Consider the following 10,751-nt stretch of genomic DNA (forward strand, 5'->3'; position numbering starts at 1 on the left):
TGGCTGATGTTTGTGAGGCGCTCATCTTCTGTTATATGACATGATTTTTTTAAGTCTAATATGGAGCACGAAATGTTGAGAGGTCAGAGAATGAGGTAGGAGCAGTGATGACCAAGAATCCTCTCTAACCAAAGACATTACTGGGGCTAAGTGTTTGTGTTCTCTGGCCCTCAATTCACAATGGAAACCCTGATCCTCAGCGTGTTTGGAGCCGGGGCCTCTGGGAGGTGATTAGGTCCTGAGGAAGGAACTCCAGTGGTGGGATTAGCACCTGTATAAGAAGAGATACAGGAGTGTTTGCTTCCCTTCTACCATACAAGAAAAGATGCCCCCTGTAAACTAGGAGGAGGACTGTCCCCGGACGCTGGGTCAGCCTCCAGAACTGAGAGCTTGTTGTCCAAGCTGCCTAATCTGTGATATTTTTGTTATAGCATTCTGAATTGACTGAGATGAGTATCAAAACATGGATTAAATGCAAAGCAGGTTTGTATTTATCACCAATCATGTCAAACACATAGAAAATCACACCCACCCACATTCTAGTAAAATCATGGAAACTCATGGACAAAGAGAAGACAAAGGCAAAAACGTATTTTCTACACAGATGTGACAAGAGGGAAAGTGGATCAATCAACAAATAGCCACCAACCTAAAATTCTAAATCAAGCAAGCTGTCTTTCAAATAAAGGAGAAGTAACGCGTGTAGACAAATAGAAATCCAGAGGACTCGTGAGTAGCACACGTGCAGTAAATGGATTGCCCATGAGAATAGCCAGGCAGAATGAAAATGATTTGGGTGGAAAGAGGAAGAAATGAAAAATGGAGAGGATAATTTTTTATTTTATTTATTTATTTTTTTGTGGAACTGGGGTTTGAATTTAGGGCCTTGCACTTGCTCAGCTGGTGCTCTACCCCTTGTGCCACACCTCCAGCTTTCTTTTTGCTTTAATTATTTTTCATATAGGGTCTTGTGCTTGCTTTTTGCCCAGGGCCAGCCTTGGATCATGACCCTCCTGCTTATGCTTCTTGCATTTTAGGTACGAACCACCATGCCCACCCAGCTTGTTTGTTGAGAGGGGGTCTTGCTAACTTTTTTTGCCCGGGCTGGCCTTGAACCAGGATTCTCCTAATCTGTACCTCCAAAGTAGCTGGGGTTACGGGAGCAAAAATAAATTCTCAGGTAAATCAAAAATTGTATAAAATGAGGTAGCGATCACTTACTTGGGTTATACATGGAGAAATTAGAACTCATAAAAGTGCACAATATATACACATGTATCAAAACATCAGAGGGTATCCCAGAAATACATGCAATCATAAGTACCAATGAAAATTTAAAATCACAAGAAACTGAGATTTGGATAAAAGGGTTTTCCTAGGACAACGCAGAAGTGGCAAAAATACCAAGACAGCACATTGTGCTAAGTTAAAGGTGTATGTTGTGATTTCTAGGGCAATCTCTTAATGAATGTTCAGTTAGTGGGGTTAACAGGACAGTAAGATAATATGTGGCCCAAAGTGGTCAGAAAGCAGAGGAACAAGAACACGAACTATGAAAGTTACACGGAAGACTTGACCCAAAGATCAGTGACCGTATCGATGGTCAGAGGAGCACACCCCAGTTACGGTTATAAGATCGGCGGGTTGAATTAAAAAGGCAGCCTTATGCTGCTTATCAGATGGGTGTCTTGAGGAAGGGTATTGAGAAGTTAAAAGTAAAATCTTAAGAAAATTTCAAATTCAATAGAACAGGGCTACACGGACATCAGTGAAAATTGACTTTAAGGCACAAAGCGTTGCTGTGAATCAGAGGCTGTCAGCCAGGAGCGATGCTACCCCTCCCAGGGACACTTGTCCAGAGGTCTTTTTGGTTGTCACAAGGGGGGGTGAGGACACTAGGACCATGTATGGCAGAGGACAGGAATGGCGCTAAAACACCGGGCAGTGCACAGGGCAGCACCTCGCACCCAGCAAAGGGTCATCCTGCCCCAGTCAGTGCTCAGTTGAGAAATTCTGCTGCAGAGCTGGGGCATAGAAGTGAAAGGACCCGTTCACCAGGCAGAAAGGAAATGCTTAATTTGTGCACACTAATAACATGGTCTCAAAATACATCAAGCAAAAAAAATTCAGAGCTAACAGGAGAACAGATGAAGCCACCATTGTGGTGGGGATTTCCGTAGCATCGGCTCAGGAACCCACAGAACAAGTGGGTTAAACTCGTGAGAGTGTAGATGACTCAACACAGAATTAAACATAACCTTATGGGCTGATTTTGTGGGGTTTTTTTTTTGTGGTACTGGGGTCTGAACTCACAGCCTTGCTCTTGCTAGAAAGGTGTTCAAGCATTTGAGCCACCCTACCAGCTTTTTTGGTGTTATTTAAAAAAATTTTTTGTGGCACTGGGGTTTGAACTCAGGGCCTACACTTTGAGCTACTCCACCAGCCCTTTTTTGTGATGGGTTTTTTGGCAGTAGGGTTTCTTGAATTATTTCCCCTGGCTGGTTTTGAACTGTGATCCTCCTGATCTCTGCCTCCTGAGTGGCTGGGATTACAGGCATGAGCCACCAGTGCCTGGTTCTTATTATTTGTTCATTTGAACATAACTTTATTGATATATTTAGAACACAGTTCCAAACATCTATCAAATTATTTTCAAATATATAATGAACATTTATCAAAACTGACCTTATTCTATGTTATTACACGGGCATATTCTCTGACCACACGGAAATTAAGCAAGGACTTAACAACCAAAAGAAAACTAGAAAATCCCCAAATACTTGGAAATCAAACAATATTTTATGACCAGTTTTAAATAACCTATGACTCAAAGAAGACAACTGGAAATTAAGACCAATTTTGAACTGAACAATATTGGAAGCATAACGTAACTAAACTCGTGAGATAAAACGGAAGCTGTTTAGTCTGAAATGAATATGGCCTGTAAAAATGTGAACACCTGCCAGCCACGTGTCTAGATCTCCAAGTTAGAAAAAGCCATTTCAAGTCCGGTGAGCGTTTAAGGTAATGAAAAGTACACTGTGGACAAGCTTCTGCCAGACATTTGAAGACAGACACCGTGGACCAGGCCCTGGGAAAACGCCTCACCCTACAGTTGACAACAGAAGAAAGAGCAATGTGAGCGGCCCTCACTCATCTGCAATGCAGAAGAACACTCCAGGCTCCCATGGTGTTCCCTCAGAACCACTTGGACTATTGCCAGGAGGGAGCAGTGCCAGTGTCACACAACTCAGAGAGCGGAACAAGAGGGGACACTAGGAGGCAGCACCATCTTTTCATCTTTTTCAGTACTGGGACTGAACTCAAGGGAGCGCTGCCCCCAGCACATTTTGCTTTAGTTTGTTTTTCAGACAGGGCTCAGGGGTTTTTGCCCAAGCTGGTCTCAGATCCTGATCCTCCTATCTTTGCCTCCTGAGTAGCGGGGATTATAAGTGTGCACCACCACACCTGGCAGAGGTGGCACAATCTTATCACCCACACCTGACAGGTACAACACCAGAAAGGAAACCTACACACCAGTCTCTCTTATACCAGCTGAAAAAAAAAATCTCAACCCAAATAGCAAGCCAAAGTCTGGTACGTATAACAAGGATAATACATCACAGCACAGTTGTGTATAATCTAGAGTGCAGGTTATCGTTTCACAGTCAGAGTTGTCACATGAATGAATTAAAGGAGGAAAGTCACATCTTCTTCTCAAGAGATTCAGGGTGTTTGATTAAGTTCAGCATACATCTAAGAATCCCATAACACTAGTAGACAGGAGTTTTCCTCCCCAAGTCAGTCCTAACCCGCTCCCTCCCTCTTTCCTCCCTCCTCCCTCCGTTCCCTCCTTCCTTCTTTCCTTCCTTCTTCCAGTATTGGAGTTTGAACTCAAGGCCTCTCTCTTGCAAAGCAAGTGCTCTGCCACTTGAGCCATGCCCCCAACCCTTTTTGCTTTACTTAGTTTTTAGATAGGGTCTCACATTTTTGTCTGGGGCTGGTTTTGGACCATGATGCTCCTACCTCAGCCTCCTGAGTAGCTGGGATTACAGATGTCAGCCATTACTTTTAGCACAGAAATTTTCTTAGCAGAATAAAATTTATGTACAAAAGACCTTAATGGTGAAATAGTGAAACATTTTCCTATAATTATAAACACATAAGTACAGCTACTGTAATTTCTTGTATTCAAGAATATAATAGCATTCGTAGTCTGTGAAATAAGGTAAGAAAGAAGCAAAGGACTGGAAATGATAGATATGTTTTTATTTGAAAGCAATTTATCAGTATTTACTGACAAACTAAAGTTGATGATACCTACTGAAGGTGAAGCTAAAGTGACTCACTCCTTGGGTTTATAAATGTGAAATGATGTGCAAAAAAGTCATGTACTACAATACAGTTTTTTTAGAAGCATTTTTCTTAATAGTTAAGAACTGAAAGCAACTAGAAAAGATAGAGTGAGGAAGTCACAGGACAGAGAGTGGGAAGTCAGGTGCCGATGATTCAGGCCTGCGACCCCACGGCTGAGATTGGGAGGTCATGGCCGCTCAGGGAGGGAATCCGTGACCCCCCATCTCAATCAACAGCTGGGTGGTACATGCCACGGTCCTGCTATTTTCAGATTCCCACTGTTGCTGAGATGACGGGCACGCACCACCCAGCTGATGGTTGAGATTGGGTATTGTGGTTCAGGCAGGCTTGGAACAACAAAAAAAAAAAAAAGCAAGACCCCCGTCTCCAAAATCACCAGAGTGAAAAGGGCTGAGGTGTAGCTCAAGTGGTAGAGTGTCTGCCTCATAAACGTGAAGCCCTGAGTTCATATCCCAGTCCCGACAGAAGAATAATATGGAAAGAAGTTGGACAGATAACCCATACATGCAATAACATGGATTAATATCACACACATACTATTGAGAAAAGAGGCCAGGCACATGGAAGAGCAAGTCTCATGTGACTGCATTTACCCAATGTTCAGAATTTATCTACGGTATTAGATAAATCGGATTTTATCTATGGTGTGGTATTTTTAGGAATAAAGATGGAGATGGGAAGGCACGGAAGACTTTTGGGTGCTGGTAAATGTGACAACACTGGAATAAAGTTCATCTCAAAATAAAAACGTTTGTTGGGTTTTTGGAACATGGCTTCGAAATTCTCAAGTGAGTACCACTTGAATCCTTGTATGGCTAATGTTTCTTTCCTTGAACAAATCCTAAAGGATGAAGGGGATTTGTGGCTTTCACAGTGACTTCAGGAATGGAAGATAATTCTTAGTTGATTTTCAGAATCTTGTCCAGGTCATTCAAGGTTGCTTACCAATAACATTTGAAATCCTCAAAGGGAGAGAGTGGTTCATTCCTTATGTGTGCCCAGCCATCTGTCCTAGGCCAGGGAAGGCCCGTAGGTTTCACCAACTGTACCATCCCAGAGCGTTGATGATGGCTCCCGAGAAGACTGTACAAGAAAGCTTCGGCCACTGCCCCCGGGATTAGTGGAAAAGATCCTGTAGTCAGTCGGCAATGACCATGGGTACCAAAATCAAAATGGCAGCACACAAAACACCTACTAGCCACCTGGGACTTAAAGATGTCACGATCCTGGGATCTGGGCTGACCATACAGAGCACTGAGTCAAAAGCATTATTTCCCCAAGAACTCACAGTGGGAACAAAGTGATTTTAAGCTAGCAGTGAATATTATGACAGAGAAGTCGGTGGACCGATCTGGGTAATGACTGGGGCAAGCGAGGCTTGATGAAAAGAGAAATTATAGTGAAGTGTGTTGACTTCTCCAAGAGAAGTGGAGACTGCATCGGACACAACACGATGCACCAGCTTTTCCACAACCCAAATTTAATCACTATGGGGCAGGTCTGGCTGTGCTGCTGTTGGTCCAGTGATGTTCGGGTGAGTCACACAGATGATCGATTGTTGTATTTTTCCTAACATTTATTTTTGCCTTCATTTCAGCAAAACCAAGATTTACACAACATGCACTTATTGACCTAATGTGGAATGGGTTTAGCGCGTCCCGCAGTGCGTCACTGCAGACCTTCCACGCTGCAGCCAGCCACTCATCACGGTGATGAAATGCCCGACACAGGTGGCTTGCGGAGAACAGGGCTCTTAGTTCACAGTTTTGAAAGTTCAGGGCAGGTGTTTAGTCTTGGCTGTGACTCAGGGATAGCAATGGTGGGGTGTGCAAGAGCAAGTGAGTGACCTGAACTGGGAAGAGAGAGGGGGAGAGGGAGAGGAGAAAGAGAGAGAGAGAGAGACAGAGACAGAGACAGAGACAGAAAGAGGGACCCCACAGTCCCTTCCCAGGGCACGACCCCAAGGACTTAAAGCCCTCCCATTAGGCCCTACCTCTCAAAGGTTTTACCACCTCCTGATAGTGCCACCCTGGGGACCAGTCCTTTAATCACGTGGACCCTTCCAAAACAAACCAAATATGGTTTTTCTTTCTTTCTTTTAAATTATCATATTGTACTGGGGTACACGTGACATTTACAAAAGTTCTTACAGGATACCTTCGTTAAACTCACCCCTCCATCATTCTCCTTTATCCTCCTTCCCCCTTCCTAGAATTGTTTCAACAGGTGCATTTTTCCATTTTCATACACGAGTGCATAATATTCCACCACATTCACCCTCCTACACCCTTTCTTTGTGTGCTCCCCCTTCCCACTGGTGCCAAGTCCAGATAGGACCTGTTTTACCTTTCTGTTCTCCATTTTGAAAAGAAGACATTTTTGTTTGGTCAAGATAGCTATATAGGGTGCTTCAACCAAATAAGATTTTTTAAAAAATGATTTCAGAGTGGAGTGCAGTGATGCACGCTTGCATTGCAGCTGCTCAGGAGACGGAAGCAGGAGGATCACAGGAGCCCAGGAGGCTGGGGCAGCCTGGGTAACACAGCAAGCCTGTTTCTTAAAAAACCGAACAGGAGAATGGTGCTCTTCCCAGGCAATAGCATTGCAATGGTATTCTCAAGGCAACGCCCAGCTTTGGAAACAACCAGGGATTTTGTATGTCAGTATATCATGTATTCCATTCTTGTGGAATAGGTTTCAAAAATATTTTAATTTCCTTGTATATTATTTTTGCCATCTCCCAAGGGACATCTGGATCCATATACTATTTTTAAAATTCTTTTAAAAATATTGTTTTAATGTTGGGATATTACACAGGAAGCCAAAAATAGCAGTGTTTTGCTTGATTGGCTCAAATTTCTCTTTAAAAGACACCGTGTCTTCAGACACTTCAACCAGAAAGTGTTCTCTCTAGAAATTAATTTTAGGACCATATGTAGGTAAATAGCCTTTAGAGTCACGCAAGCTCAATTTTTTTAAGCCAAAATTTTTGGAGACACAGTCTCCAAAACGTGGATCCTCCTGTCTCCCCTCCCTCCAGAGTGATGGGATTACAGGTGTGTGGCACCATACCCGGCCTGTCCTGGTATCTTATTTCACTGGAATATTACTCTTTGTCACGTACTTCACGTACAGTTTTGTTTTTATTTAGAAAAATAATTTTCTGTAAAATCGGAAAGGTGTCTTAATCCTTTAAAGAGTGAGATCGTTCTCATTTAATTATTGTTTTGTTTTGGCCTAGGATTTTGAACTCAGGGTTTTGTGTTCTGCTTGCTAAGCAGAGCCAGACTTCCAACCTTAGGCATAGTTTTTAAAAGTAAACGTTTACCAACAATTTGTTTAGTGATCAACAATTTATACCAACTGACAGTAGACAGCACAAATACAAAACTATTTTCGTTTTCCAACAAAGACCATGATTTGCTTTCAATTCACTGAGCCCTTTGAGCATTTTGGATTTCACGTAAATGAAATCTAATTAAATTAACGATATTCAGTTACGTTATGAGTTAGTGTCCCAGCATGGTTGCTTGGTTAAATTACTTTTTCATCAAGAACGTCCCTTTTAATACAAATAGGTAAAGAAACTGTCAAAATATCCCTATTTGCAGACGACATGATCCTATACCTTAAAGACCCAAAAAACTCTACTCAGAAGCTTCTAGACATCATCAACAGCTATAGCAAGGTAGCAGGATATAAAATCAACATAGAAAAATCATTAGCATTTCTACACACTAACAATGAGCAAACGGAAAAAGAATGTATGAAAACAATTCCATTTACAATAGCCTCAAAAAAAAAAATCAAATACCTAGGTGTAAACCTAACAAAAGATGTGAAAGACCTCTACAAGGAAAACTATACACTTCTGAAGAAAGAGATTGAGGAAGACTATAGAAAGTGGAGAGATCTCCCATGCTCATGGATTGGTAGAATCAACATAGTAAAAATGTCGATACTCCCAAAAGTAATCTACATGTTTAATGCAATTCCCATCAAAATTCCAATGACATTCATTAAAGAGATTGAAAAATCTACTGTGAAATTTATATGGAAACACAAGAGGCCACGAATAGCCAAGGCAATACTCAGTCAAAAGAACAATGCAGGAGGTATCACAATACCTGACTACAAACTATATTACAAAGCAATAACAATAAAAACAGCATGGTACTGGCACAAAAACAGACATGAAGACCAGTGGAACAGAATAGAGGACCCAGATATGAAGCCACACAACTATAAGCAACTTATCTTTGACAAAGGAGCTAAAAATATACGATGGAGAAATAGCAGCCTCTTCAACAAAAACTGCTGGGAAAACTGGTTAGCAGTCTGCAAAAAACTGAAACTAGATCCATGTATATCACCCTATACCAAGATTAACTCAAAATGGATCAAGGATCTTAATATCAGACCCCAAACTCTAAAGTTGATACAGGAAAGAGTAGGAAATACTCTGGAGTTAGTAGGTATAGGTAAGAACTTTCTCAACGAAACCCCAGCAGCTCAGCAACTAAGAGATAGCATAGATAAACGGGACCTCATAAAACTAAAAAGCTTCTGTTCATCAAAAGAAATGGTCTCTAAACTGAAGAGAACACCCACAGAGTGGGAGAAAATATTTGCCAACTATACATCAGACAAAGAACTGATAACCAGAATATACAGGGAACTTAAAAAACTAAATTCTCCCAAAACTAATGAACCAATAAAGAAATGGGCAAGTGAACTAAACAGAACTTTCTCAAAAGAAGAAATTCAAATGGCCAGAAAACACATGAAAAAATGCTCACCATCTCTAGCAATAAAGGAAATGCAAATTAAAACCACGCTAAGATTCCACCTCACCCCTGTTAGAATAGCCATCATCAGCAACACCACCAACAACAGGTGTTGGCGAGGATGCGGGGAAAAAGGAACCCTCTTACACTGTTGGTGGGAATGTAGACTAGTACAACCACTCTGGAAAAAAATTTGGAGGCTACTTAAAAAGCTGGACATCGATCTACCATTTGATCCAGCAATACCACTCTTGGGGATTTACCCAAAAGACTGTTACTCCAGAGGCACCTGCACATCCATGTTTATTGCGGCACTATTCACAATAGCCAAGTTATGGAAACAGCCAAGATGCCCCACCACTGACGAATGGATTAAGAAAATGTGGTATCTATACACAATGGAATTCTATGCAGCCATGAAGAAGAACGAAATGTTATCATTCACTGGTAAATGGATGGAATTGGAGAACATCATTCTGAGTGAGGTTAGCCTGGCTCAAAAGACCAAAAATCGTATGTTCTCCCTCATATGTGGACATTAGATCAAGGGCAAACACAACAAGGGGATTGGACTCTAAGCACATGATAAAAGCGAGAGCACATAAGGGAGGGGTGAGGATAGGTAAGACACCTAAAAAACTAGCTGGCATTTGTTGCCCTTAATGCAGAGAAACTAAAGCAGATACCTTAAAGCAACTGAGGCCAATAGGAAAAGGGGACCAGGAACTAGAGAAAAGGTGAGATCAAAAAGAATTAACCTAGAAGGTGACACCCACGCACAGGAAATCAATGTGAGTCAATGCCCTGTATAGCTATCCTTATCTCAACCAGCAAAACCCCTTGTTCCTTCCTATTATTGCTTATACTCTCTCTACAACAAAATTAGAGATAAGGGCAAAATAGTTTCTGCTGGGTATTGAGGGGGGGGAGCGGGAGGGGGCGGAGTGGGTGGTAAGGGAGGGGGTGGGGGCAGGGGGGAGAAATGAACCAAGCCTTGTATGCACATATGAACAATAAAAGAAAAATGAAAAAAAAAAAAAAAAGAACGTTCCTTTGCCCAGACCTAGAAAACATCACATCTAACGTCTGCAGCGTTTCAGAGGACGTCTCTAGTGAGTGGGACATGAGCCCTACAGCAGACGTGCGCCGGCCACGGCCCGAACTTCTCACTTGTCTACTCGTCCTTACCAACCTTCCCTACAGCATCTCATGGATTCAGAGTGTTCCGATTTTAACAAAGGTAAAAGCGTTTGCCCCTCAAGCACAGAATGTCCACTGAGTTGCCAGTGCAGAGAAATGGCATCACACGGTATGTTGCAGACCCGTGTGTGGTGTGTGTGTGTACGTGGTGTGTGTGGTGTGTGTGGTGTGTGGTGTGTGTGGTGTGTGGTGTGTGGTGTGTGGTGTGTGTGTGGTGTGTGTGGTGTGTGGTGTGTGTGGTGTGTGTGGTGTGTGTGTGTGGTGTGTGGTGTGTGTGGTGTGTGTGTGTGTGGTGTGTGTGGTGTGTGGTGTGTGTGTGTACGTGGTGTGTGTGGTGTGTGTGGTGTGTGGTGTGTGTGGTGTGTGGTGTGTGGTGTGTGTGTGTGG

This window comes from Castor canadensis, chromosome 19, assembly GCF_047511655.1.
Source record: "Castor canadensis chromosome 19, mCasCan1.hap1v2, whole genome shotgun sequence".
Classification (NCBI taxonomy): domain Eukaryota; kingdom Metazoa; phylum Chordata; class Mammalia; order Rodentia; family Castoridae; genus Castor; species Castor canadensis.